At 40.2% G+C, this 13,148-nt stretch overlaps 1 protein-coding gene across 2 annotated transcripts in view; it reads left to right on the top strand.

Annotated features, from left to right (window-relative positions):
• The first annotated feature begins 993 nt into the window (after positions 1-993).
• Positions 994-13,148, top strand: part of MIDEAS (mitotic deacetylase associated SANT domain protein) — a 55,659-nt gene continuing 43,504 nt past the window's right edge. The window contains exon 1 of one of the 2 annotated variants that reach the window (XM_048306911.1): positions 994-1,165. The gene's annotated coding sequence lies outside the window, so the exon portion shown is untranslated. Of the gene's footprint in view, positions 1,166-1,264; positions 1,580-13,148 lie in introns of those variants that run through there. The other variant, XM_048306912.1, reaches the window with a different exon arrangement.

The raw sequence follows: 13,148 nt of genomic DNA, 5'->3' as shown, positions 1-13,148 counted from the left end.
GGAAACTGCCCTGCTGGTCTGGAAAAAAAACCCCAAAACCCAGCAATGTTACTGTGTGCACTGAATAATCTGAACCTGGATGAAGGCAAACACGTGGCAACGTGCACATTGGAGAAAAACGTTTGGCATTTTCCTGTTGCTCAACATTTCACTGAATATGAGTCTAATCTATGAATGCTGTCTAAAGGTTATTTTATAATCTGTAAGTTTCATTGCTTGTTAACAAACTCGAGGAGCAGAGCAGTCTACAGAGGGAGCAATGACAAAGCAGCTTCTTTATTTCCTGCCTTAGTAGGGTAGAGTAGCGTGCCTGCATTTGTCAGCGCACTCTGTTTTTTATTCTTGGACCAAGGCAGCAGAGGAAGCCATCTTCCAAAAGAGGAGCTGAACATTTTTAGAAACCTCAGAAGTATGTGTTCTTGTGAAAGTAAATTTCAGTTGTTTGGTAAAACAGCCAACAGCATAGAGATGACCTGAGGATTTGCATTAGACTAAAATCCTTTCTCCCTTCCCTGCTTTTTTAACTTTTTCTTCTGACAAAGCTGTGAGAAAAGGGACTGAAAGGGGGAAACAGAAAATCATGTTTTCCTTTGGTCCAGGGGATTCCTTAAAAACAAAAAGCTCTTTGTTTGTTTTTCTTTAGCGAGAAAGGACATAAAGCCTGATCGCGCTGAAGAGGCTGGCTCTGAACTCGGGGCATCAAAGCGGCGCTTTCCGACGGGTATTGGACACGGCAGCATTTTGCAGAGCTTGGCTTTCAAATCAATGCTTCAAACTCTCTGCCCGCCCCTCACTCGTTGGGGATTTCCTCTCCTTCTTTGCCAACAGCAGCGACAGCCACGCGCAGAAGGTCAAGCCGAGATCCGTGGACAAGGGCAGGGGGCCTAGGGCCGTGCCGGGATGAGGCGCTGAGGGCCGGCGGGGAGCTGCGCCGCGGAGGGAGGAGGAGAAGGAGGAGGAAGGCGGGAGGAGGAGGAGTTGAGGAGCCCGGGCCCGGGAGCCTCCCCGCTTACCGCACTAGGAAGTGACGCTTTCTCCGAGTCCCGGAGAGAAAGAAACAAAGTTTGTTTTTTTTTTTTTTTCCCCTTCCTTCTTCTCTCCCGCCCCCCTCTGCAAACAGCCGCTCCACGTTCCCCCGCGGCTCCCGCCGTGCCTGGCTGCGCAGGTGAGCCAGCACGTTCTCTTTCTTCCTTCTCCTGTTTTCCGCGCGTTTATTTTTTTTTTTTTTTTTTTTAATTCGCACGATTTGCTTCCGTTTTCCTGCCATTTTGGAGAGGGGGTGTCTTTCCTGGGGCTTTTCTTTTGGGGGCGGTGGTGCGTGCTTTGTTTGTGGGTGCTGGGTGCAGGATGAGGAGCAGAAGCACCTGTGGAGGTGACGGGGACGGCTGGCTCCGCGCCCGGGCCGCGCAGCCCCTCGGAGCCGGGGCAGCGGCACTCCCGGCCCGCCTGCTGCGGGGGGCCAGGCTCGGCTGCTGAGCCATCGCCTCGTGCTGTACCCTGAGTTGTTACGGGCGCTCCGGAGGGGTTTCTTGGCGGCTGCCTGGCTGCGGCAGCGCTTTCTGGATGTGTCTGTGTCCGGGTGAGCTGCCTGCGGATGGAATTTTGGGGGGTTGGTTTGGGCTGGGGGGAGGCTCTCTTTGCTCGCGGCGTGGCGGAGCGGGGCAGCCCAGCGTGTGCGGCGGCCCCGAGCGCTGCGTGGAGAGGGTCGCATCGCCCTGCTGGGGTTTACGCAGTGGAGGGGGGTGGGGAGGAATTTGTTAAATAATTTTTGAAAAATCCCGTGCTCTCAAGTGTACAGCTCTTTTCTGGCAGCAACTGCAAAAGACCGATTCGTTGCAGTTTAGCAGTAAAAGCTGACAATACACCTACGCGCGTATGTGAGAGTCTTATATAATACTTACGGGGGTTTTTTTAACAGGCGTAAGCAGGATTTATTTTTGGTTTATAAAGTCTTGTGTGGTTGCAGCTTGCAGAATTAGCGAAATATTCTATTAGCTTAGCAGAGATTTACTTTACGTCCTTTTAAAAACATCTAATTTTTTTATAATAATTTGATTTCCTTCCGACTACGTGTTTTGAGCTTAGTGTAAAGGCCATCTGTACTGGAGCAAGCAGTTAAGGGAGGGGAAGAGAGAAAAAGAAATGTCCTAATGCGGAGACTATTAGGTTGTTTAGAGGGCGAGACTGCAGTTCCAAGCAGTAACAGCAGCAGCTTTATGACTGTGTGTAATTACAGAGTGATTGCATAGGACAGCATTGTTGGAACGAATACGTATACACAGGCTATTGTGCAAGATTTCTGTACCGAACAAAACCTAGTTTTGCATTGCAAATGCTAAAAAGAGAATGTATTGTGCATTGAACTGCCACATTCCTCTTAGACTACTTCGTCGTGGAATTAGAAGAGGAAGGTGGGAGAAGTGGAGTGAGGCTGATTGTAGAAATCACGATCTGAAATACTCAGCAGAAATGCCACTAGTAGTCTCTGAAATCACAGCAGACAGAAATTGAAAGCTCATTGAATCTGCGGGTTCATGCTTCTAAAGTGATTATATAGCAAGTGAAATCCAAGCAGATTTGCTACAGTCCTGCACGTTTAGTGTAATTCTTGCTCTGGTCTAGTTTTTTGTGTGCTTGTGTGGGAAAAAGACCTATGTTAAAATAAGCAACTGCAGTTCAGATAGCTTGCTTTGAAATTGAGAGAAGAGCATTGGGGAGAGTTTCTGTGTCAGGCCACAAAAACTTGGAGCTTGAGAGAACTACCAGACCAGAGATACGCTCAGAGCATGCTGTTTCAGCTTTAACTCGAAAGTTGCATCTGGTTCAGTGATCTTGCAGGCAGTGTTGGCTGAGGGATAGTATGAAGCACTGAGAAAGTGTGCCACTGACACTGTATTAGCAAGGCTTTTAACTAAGTCTTTGAAGAACATCATAATTATGCCAAAGTTCTTGTGGGTACAACTTAACGTCCCTTAGACTTCTTTTTCAGGGATGCTAGTTACCTGTTATTTTTATCAGCTTAGTTTTGAGAGTACTTGGAATTCAGGACATATCAGATCTGCAAGATTTCACATCTAGTGCTCAGAAACTGGTCTTTCTAACATTAGAGACAATTTTCTAGAAGTGTTATCTTCAGCTGTTAAAGCTGATGTCTTAATAAATGCCACAAAGGCTTGTAAAGTATTTTGAGCACTGCAATGTAAAGTACTATAAAAATGGAAAGCTGCTTTAATTTTTATTTTAACTGAACACAGATCATCTTATTGGTAGTTTCCTCAGGTTTTCAAGAAAATGCTTCATATAAAATGTATGGGGCTTTGTTAACAAAGAATGAAGTGATCTGCTGTCAGTGTTTTTGTGTTTTGTTTGGGGTTTTTTTTTGTCATTTGACAAACTATGTTAGTGATCCTTCTGTAAGTTTATTGGAGCATTTTGTTTTAATAAAAAATATGAAACAAATATATGCTAATCTGTGCATTACTGTGATGTTCTACTTGCAGATTTTCTTGAAATTGTACTTAATGTCTTGATTGACTTGTCAGTCTGTGTTATACTGGATGTTTTAATGTAAGAATTACCGCTGGAGTAGTTCTTAAAGGTTTCTTGAATCATTTGTGGTAGTGATACAGTATAATCATTCCTTATGCTAAGTCTTTTGCTTTTCACAACCTATGTGGTAGGAGGGAGTTTTAGGTCAGGATTTTTTGGACTTGTATACAAAGAAGTTGGTAACTTGCATGTCCTTGAGTCGTCCTGTGGTTCTCAGTGGAATTAGTCATAGATATATATACATTTGTGTGCATGTTAGCAAAACAAAGGTGTAGCTGTGCTAGCCTTTAACCCATCCAGGTGCATGTGAGTAGTGGTGATATGAAATGATGAGGGCTGTAGCGCAATGAAAGCTTTTCAAAAAGCCTGCATAAATGTTCCAAATGTTAGTTTATGTTTTTGCATTTTCACTCTTCTGGTCAGCTGTCAGTAGTGGCTGCAGAACCACAGGAGAGATTTTCAAGCCTGTCATCCCTTTCATGACACTCTTCTGTCAAGCTGCTAATCAATCCCTTAAGTTGCCCCTGACTGAGGACATGCAGCCTTTTTTTGGAAATGGCCACCTTGGTGACAGTGGCAGCAGCAGTGTCTGTGTGGAGGTGTGCCCAGGCATGTAAGGAGACAAGAGGGACTGCCATGAATCAGAGTGGAAGTCTGTCTAACCTGTGGCCCTGTTTGCAAAGGTTTATATGTTCTCTATATGGTTAGCAGTTCTTGAAGGATTTCTACTCAAGAAACTTACCTAGTTTTCTGTTGAGCTTAGGTAAACATTTAGCAAACACTTTTTTTAACCTACTGATCGAATTGTGGAATGACAATGTTGGTAAGAGCTGGTTTTTTTGTTGTTTCACTTTTTCTAAACACCCTCCCCCCTCCCCCCCAATAATAAAAAAGAAAACATCCAAAATACCAAAACCCTGATTTTTTTTTCCCTTTGGTTTTTTTGTCTGAAGCATCACATGAAATCTTAGTACTGGTTGCAGTAAATTACAGTTTATGCTAAAATTAAACGTAGTAAATATGAATGTTGTCTGCAGAGTGATTACTTACATTCTAAGAGACATGAAGTGATAAATAAACCACTTTTCTTTGAGTATTCATAGTGTGAAATGGGGAGGTGAGGGAGGCAGGAGCTCTGGTTTTGCAACACATGCCCAAAAAGCTGCAGGTTCTGGCACAGGCAAACCAAGGCTCATGAGTCACATCCAAAGGGAAGACTTGTCACTGAGCAATTTGTAAATAGGAGGGATGAACTTCTAATTCAAGGCAATATCCTGAGGACCTTCCCTAATAATTGCAAGTGCGGCAGAGAGCTTTATGTCCAACAGGAGTTACTTGTACTTTGAATCACACGTTCCCCCTAGTGTAATTTGAGCATTCAAACGAAGAAATCCTCGTTATGTGTTACAGAGGTCCCTGAAAGAGGTGGCTGGTCAAGTAATAATATAAGTTTTTGTAGCTTCATACCAGCCACTTGCATTCCACATGGAAGCTCCTTGGCAGCTCCAGCAGCTCGCAGTGTACAAATGGCATGTGTCTGCAGCAGGAGGCTGCTCAATGAACGCTTCACAATGCTTTGCACAACTTCTGTTTCTGAACGGTCTCCAACTGTAGCCCTTCTCAGTGCTCTGCTGATCAACTCCAGTGACTGAAAAAGTTACGAGGGAAAGCTGTACTCTGCACACCGGGAAAAAGTGCGAGTACATGCATTTTGACTGGAATCGGTGTCCAGGTATTTAGGAGCAACCATTCGAATGTGGATGCAGGGACAATATTGGTAATTAATTCTTTGCTTTTCAGGCTCTCTTGATGCTTTTTATTGTATTTTGTGCAACTGACAGCCACCAGATAACCAGGCTTAAATTAATATAATTCATTAATCTGTATATAATATGGAAGATGTGCAGATATTCTTTGAAATGTACATATCCCAAAATTAATGTTATTTTTATGTACAAGTAAATGACATGAATGCCCCTTGTTGAATTGACAGCTGGTGTTAATCAAAAAGTTGAAAACTGGGAAAAACTAGATTGGGAGGGGGTGGCAAAGTGTTCAGTGTGTGTTAATTTTTTGTTTTTTCTTAAAGGCGTTTTGAAGGACTTAAAGCAAAGCATAGAATAATGCTTTCCTTTTTACCCTTAATTAGTCAAAATTAATGTTTAAGTTCTATATAGTTTGACTTTAGGATTAGTAAGGATTTAAACAATTTGAGGGCCTGAAGTAGTAAACTGAGAAACAGTTCTGATATCTGTTTTACTAAATATTTTACTGATACATTACATGTTCAGAGTTGGGATGTAAAGAGACAGGAAGAGGAATCAAGTCAGTATTCATGCTTTGGGGTTTTTTTGCCACTTACTTTCTTCTCACATTGATTCTCAGTTGCTTGGCTTTCCCCATCATAGGAGAGATTACAGTGCAATGATATATATTGGTATATCCTCTTATCATTTATTTTAGGAAGACAAATTAAACGTGTATGTATGTTTATATGTACACACACTATTCTGTTATATACCCTTATGTATCTCATTTTATAACTCGGTTCCCCTAAGAACAAATGTTTCTTTTCCTTGTTGTGCTAGAGCACTGTTTGTGAAGTTTTGTTTGGATTTTTTTTGACAAACCATGATGAAGTTTTCTGTTTGACTGTTTGTACTGTTATTTTAACCTTGAATATAATTCTGTATTTTGGGGTTTATCTTAATTTGTTGCCTTTGATAATGGTGCTTTTGTTATTTCTAGAATTATGGTGACCAAAATGTGCATGAATTATAACTGCAAGTTTTGTTCTTGATTTTTTGGGGGGGGGAGGTTTTTTTTTTGTTTGTTTGGTTGGTTGGTTGGTTTTTTCCAAGGGCTTGTAACTGATAGGACTTTTTGAAATAATGGTTTGGTTTTGCAGCCTGTCTGTGGTACAGTGGTGTATGGTGGATTTCCAGCTATCAGAGTGGCTGCTTCCCTTCAGCATGGATAAACCAGAACCTGTTGTTCTGTGGAGCTGCATGTTGTGGGGCAGTCAGCCTGCTGAACTGCTTGTCACCTTGTCTGCACAGTGCATCATGATGAGGTCCAAAGTTGAAAGTAGTCCCAGAAGTCTGAATAATCTCCAAATAGCCTTGTTATGGTGTAGTCCATAGGTAAAAGTGCATTTCTGTTTGGATCCCAAGTTGCATGAGGATGTTGTGTGATTTCAAACTTAATCAAGTATGCTTAGGTGTGGCCTTATCTGCTATGCCTGTGTACATTTGGGATTCCTTGAGCATCTCCTTTTCAGCCCCTGCATATGTCACCTGGTAATTTGTCATGAATTGCAGTATTGTTTACAGTTTTATAGTAATGCAAGTCAACTACTCTTCCAGTTTTATAATACCTGTAGCTGTTCAGATTCTTCGTCCTGAACAATTACCCTTAGACACACTGAAAATAAAGTAAAATGAAGTGCCATATGTAACAATACTCTTGGGATTTTAAACTGTTTTGATTTCAGGCTTTTATTTCTCCCTACATAACATATTCTTTCATGCACTTCCTGGAAGGAGAGCTTGCTGTGTTTGTGGGAAATTACTACACTTGGGTGGAGAAGAATTTAGCAAAGTATTTTCCTATTTAAATTTAGTTTTATACCATTTGAGAACAAAATCCCAGCATTGCCAAATTCCAGGTGAGAGGAGAGAGAGCCACAGCTGTAAGACATTCTGATTGCTTTAGGAGATTCCGATGATGACACCTCAGGATACCAAATACTCACATATGTGAAACTGGCAGGGAAGACTGACTGCCCCTATGGTTTAGTTTGACTTCATGACTTTGAAAATTCTGAGTTGAATTATTCTCTTTGAATCTTTTGTGGCAAACTCTGGATGTTATCCTGCATGAGACATGCTATATATTGGGGACAATGATAGTATTTATAATATTTAATTAATATTACAAATTCATTTTGATTTTTTATTGGAAGGCTATTATATTTTCAAATTTTTAGAAAATATAAGTATATATGAGTAAATAATGTAGTCTTTCCAAACAGTATTTGTTTAAATGAACATGTTTTAAGGGATGTTGAGATTCCTCTGGAGGAGAAGAGGAATATATTAAAAACAAAAGCTAGGACTTTTGTCACACTAGTGAAGTATTACTGAACTGTTAGGCATTCTGGTTATTAGGGGCTTAAGCTATCCTCCTTGAATAACTGGAAAGCCTTTGCACATAAAGGGTGTGATTGTAAGTAAAGTGTGCAAAATGTTGCATTTGATTATTGGCCTCACTTTTTTCCAATTTAATTTCAGCATTGAAGTGGTCTTTTGTTATTGTGATTTTCTAAATACATTTAAGAGTCAAAAGGAAATTTAAGTCATTTCTTTCCTTTTGAAGTATGGGACTCCTCCTTGTTTTAGTCCTTTGTCTTTGGCAAAAGTGAAATATTTCAGGTATGCTACTAGCTGACTTATTTTGCTGTTGCAGCTTTCTTTCTACAGTAAATGTACTGTAAATATTTCTGTAGAAAAATTTGATCCGTAATAAAAAGACCTTTTATTGCCTAAGAAGATAAAAAAAGAATGTGAAACTCCTTATAAACAATTTATTTTAATTTTGAATATGAGATGTAAAGAATAAACATTTGAAGAACTGAGGAATTAAAAACCTGTGAAGTCTGGTATAGCTGATAGCAAACTCGAGGTTTGCACTTTTTAACAGTGAATAAGAGGCTGCCTTGCAAGAAGCTTTGTTGAAGTCAGTGATGATTATTTTTCTATTTAAGAGATGAACAAAGCTATCTGAGCTTTTTTTATTTGCAATATAAATAAACCTAGTTATCTTACCTTTAGAGAGGAAATTAAAATACAGAGAGCTTTGTTAGCAAAAGAAATAAAATGCAGATTTGAAGCCTTGATTTGTAAAGTTTTTCTCTGCAACTGGAAGAGCTCTTTAATAATCATAATCATTACTACTGATACAAATTGCACACTGGAAAATTCAGTTTCCTTACTCAAGTGATCTCCTCTGGCATTTTAAAATGAACTAGGCTGCCTGTTAACATATGTATGCCATGATGCAGGTCTTTGTTTGTCTAAGAGTGACATGAACATATATTTGCTGAATTCTTAAGCACAGGAGACAGATGAAGCTTGGATGGACTGGTCATAAAGCAAAGGCATTTCCAACACAGAGGTGGCAGAGCAAGGCTAGAGACCCTTCACTGGCCTCCAGCTTGCACTGCTGCTTTTTAGCGACTTTATGGGTTTGTCCACTAGGCACCTCTGTCAGAGGTATCATTAGGCAAGTATGAGACCAAGGGCAGTGGCCCAAATACTTGTCAACACCAGCAATTGCTTGAATATCCATGTGTACGTGGATATTTTGTTAAAGGGCCAGTGTATTTGACACTTGAAGTTAATGTTAAAACACCCATGTTGGCAAGATGCTGCTGCTTCTGTGCTGCCTGAAGTGATGTTGAAATGGCTTTTGCTTTTTTCTTAACAGAAGTGTTTCTTTTACCCCAGTGGTGATAAATCAATAATCTGTTCCAATCCTGATCAGCAATATTCTATTGTTGTAGTACTATCAAGTTACTGTTGATATTTGTGGAAGAATAACATTTAGATGAAAGGGTAAAACTTCTTGTTTTTAAAAGACAACCCACAAACAAACAAGCATTCTCATGCTCACACAAAATAAATAAGTGCCAAGATAGGAAGATACTTAGATTTAGAAATTCTTAGTGCTTCCTTCATGAGAGATATTGGTATTTAAACTATATTTGGAATTTTGACCTCAAATTGTAAATGCTTACTTCAGCCTGTATACTACCATAATAGCACACTCCAAGGACCATGTGACAAAAAGCAAAGAAGAATACTCAGTATCTGAACTGGTTCACATGTTACTCAGCTAAAGAGCAGAGATGGCACTAATGTTTGCAGCAACCCTTTGGTGTCAAATACAGAAAGATAATTTCTTATGAAACAAGAAAATCCAGTTTTCTATATTCTCTTGAGTTTGAGATCTGAAGAGGGATGTTGAGTGTAATTCAAACCTGCATAAGATGTTTTGCTTCTGCTCTTCTGTCAAGGTTTACAAATGGTACTCCCCAGTTCAGTGCCCCCACTCTCCAAACCACACACCAGTTCTCTCTTTTTCCCCTCTTCTCCCACTGATGGGCTGAAGAGGAGAATTGGAGGCACAAAGGGCAAAAATCATGGCTTGAGATCAGTACAATTTACTGGACGCAGCAATGAGATAAAAGGAGCAGTAAGATCAACAAAGTAAGCCAGTGGCTCCCAATGGCTCCCTCTACCACATTTTCTCACAGGAAGGAACCCCTTTTCTCTGGAAGAGAGTCCCTTCCCTCCATCCCAGCAATGACATGAGATGGTGTAGAGTAACCTCCATGTCCTAGCCATGTCCCTCATGGCTACCACAAAAATTAACCCTGTCCTGGCTGGAACTGGACATCTTCACATCATGATCATTAATAAAAAAGAACTGCAACTGGTCTCAGGCTGCATAGATAAGCCTACAGTTTTAGTTTCATTTTCTGAGGCATTATGGTTTTTCTGCAGGTTTTTACCATTTTAGTTTGAATAATATGTTACAAAGGTGCAGGATACACTTAGGCCTTTGGAAAGCTAAGCAATCCATAGGTGTCCCTTTTGTCAAAAGCAAATTAGAGGATCTCATTTGCTAGTGGAGGTTGCATTGCTGTGATAGGGCATCTACCAGCAGTTCTTATGGAGATCTGTTTCAGGAATATAGCCTGGAAATTGAAGCTAGAGGGAGTTTTCTAACATATTAATTGGGTTAAAATATTTTAGATGTCACAGTCATACTCTTCCCAAGAAGGCAATGGCTTTGTGTAGCCTTTTAAAATCTTAAATAAAATCTTGGTCTTAAACTTTTTTAGTAGCCTGAAGTGCTTTTATTGTTCTTTCTGTGGCGTCCCACCCTTAAAGGGAAGTGGTGATTTATGATTTCATTGAGCCTTTTATTCATACTTAGACACAACAAGCTGCTTATACTGAAACTAAAATGGTCAGCAATAAGGAACAGGTAGCCTGAGCTTAGAACGAGTCATGCTCTTTGCCCTCATGCAGAAGAGCATTTTGTCTTTCAGTCATGGAACTTCCTGTACCTAATACACGAGTCTACACTTGCATCTACAAACTGTTAGACGATTATAGGAGAAGTAGGACTAAAGACAGGCGGACCTGAAAGAGAAGACAACAAAATGCAATTCAGGAAGCATTTGGTGTTTGATGCCATAGGACATACAACAACAAAATGTTTCCAGTCTTCCCCCTTTCTTGCAAGCTCACTGCTGACAAGTAATTTACATCGCGTGTGCTGTGTTATCATCCTCGGTTTAAGGTGAGGAAGTCGTCTTCAACCAAGAGGCTACAAAACTATACTCTGACTGAACACTCAGTGGCATCATGTGAGTAGAAATGGAGATTTTGCCCCACACAGAGGAGTTGATTGATGGGGGCTCTTGATAGGGGAAGGTGCGGTATGTGTGCCTGAATTTGCATCTCCATGGCTGAGTGAGTGTTTTGTCAGCAGGCTTTGTAGAGGAGCCCAGGCTCTCTCACACCTCCTTGAGAAGGAGCTGACATTGCTGTTCAGAAATGGTTACTGGCACCCTCTGTGAACTTCCAGCAGATAGAGCATTTAAGCCTTGGGTGAAATAGCAACTTTTTCATTGAATTGCAGATACATGTTTGGCTATATTCGTCTGCTGTGGGCCCTTTTGACTGGCTTTTTCCTGGACTTTGTGATTAAAAGCCTGAATTTTGGTTCTCTGCTTAATCCTGTCATGTTTGTTCAAGAAATCTATGATGTGTAACAGAAGCTTCTGGATTGCACGCTAGAAATGCATGCATAGAAATGAATGCTCCAATTTCTGCATGGAGCAGATTGAGTAGTTTCCCTAGCCAGGTTACTTACTTGGTTCTCAATCATGTCAGTGAACAAAATTATTATCTCCCTTGTTCTGTGCACTTAGGTGATTTCAGTCTGCCTCTTATGCAGTTATTTCATACTTTTCTGTTTCTCAGTTGGCTAACTTTGGTAGTGTCATTAAAAAGGTCAAAGACGGAAGAAAAGAAAGTGGTGGATCAACATTCTCCCTTGTAGCATGGGTTCAGGACATTTTTTACATTTCTCAGCTGCTCTGTTGTGGGGTTTTTTATTGTGAAGATGAATAGAACTACTCCATTTTGCTATGTGCTATAAAGCATTTTAAAAAGACAGTTCTCTCTGAGTGACTTGATTTATGAGAGAAGTACAGTTTGGAGGTGGAAGGATATTCTCTGTTCAGTGACAGCTCTAACAGAATAATTGTGACAGAATTTGCTTGGGAAAGTGCTCTAGGTTCAGTGTAGGATGCCTGGCTGTTTACAAGTAACCATCTAAGCCATACAGTTTGGATGTGTGGAGGCAATGTGAAAATCTATTGACATCTTTAGTTACTCAACTGGTTTATTTTTGGGAGCTCATGAGTTGGCAGAACATACTGACCCTGTCTGGAGGGGAAAAGCATAATGACTTTGAATGCAGGAGACTTAGTGAATATTTTGTCAAGTTACTTGCTACTATTTCTTTGCAGCAGCTGTCATGGAGGTTTTAACTCTTTGCTTTCCCCCCTGAACATTTTTGCATATTGTTGTTATATTTTAATGAAAATCTAATACTAGTCTGTCAAGACAAAATGGCTCAATGCATCCTACGACAGATTTGAAGAGTATGAGGTTTTGTTGCTTGAAAAAGGGGGAAAAATATTTGGTGACAGATTGCTTGTTGATAACCCTTTGTAATATTCAACCTTCACTTGAAATGGCTATAGGTTGGATTCACAATTGGTCCTGGACGCAAAAGGCTACAATGTAGGAAAGACAAAGCAGTCTTGCACACAGGTAATATTGGATAGTGAGGAAGTAAGGAACTGAGAGAAGTTTTATTTATGTTCAAAAACACAGCTGTGTTTTTTGTGAAACTGATACTGCTTTTGCTCTGTGTGACTAGAGAGACCCAGGAGACAGAAACAAAAACTGACAGTAACAACTGCAAAGCGTAAACTTTGCTCTTCCTATTATAGATTTTCTGCTTGTGATTAATTTACACAAAACTATTACCCACTGTGCATAAGAAAGTAAAAACAGGATGTCTTTCTTGTAGTGTTCTCCTTGTAGCTACTACTTACAGTCCTGATTTGGAGAGCTGGTGCAAGGTTCCATGGAGTAAATAGGGAGTTTGTCATGGAAGAAGTTTGGTTTTCGGCTTTCAATGTTCAGTATTCTGACACCATCAGAAGTTCTCAACTGCTTTGTCAGTTTATTTGAAAACAACTTCATTGCTGGAAATAACTAACTTCAAAGCATTTTGCTTGATGATACTTGCAGTTATCTTACTGAAAAGTTAAAGTTTTGTTTGTAACTCTTAATTATTCCATATCCCTTTATTCATTCACACAATTAACTTGTAGTCTCACACCAGCATTGCAAGATTTCTTCCAAATGCTGAATTGTGAAAACAGATGAGTTACCAGTCACTTCGAAGGAAAAGAACCACTGATATGACTTTTGTGTGTTACACAAGCA

This window comes from Corvus hawaiiensis, chromosome 6 (genome assembly GCF_020740725.1).
Source record: "Corvus hawaiiensis isolate bCorHaw1 chromosome 6, bCorHaw1.pri.cur, whole genome shotgun sequence".
Lineage (NCBI taxonomy): Eukaryota > Metazoa > Chordata > Aves > Passeriformes > Corvidae > Corvus > Corvus hawaiiensis.
The sequence above is the reverse complement of the archived record's forward strand: the minus strand, read 5'-3'. Positions and strand labels throughout refer to the sequence as shown.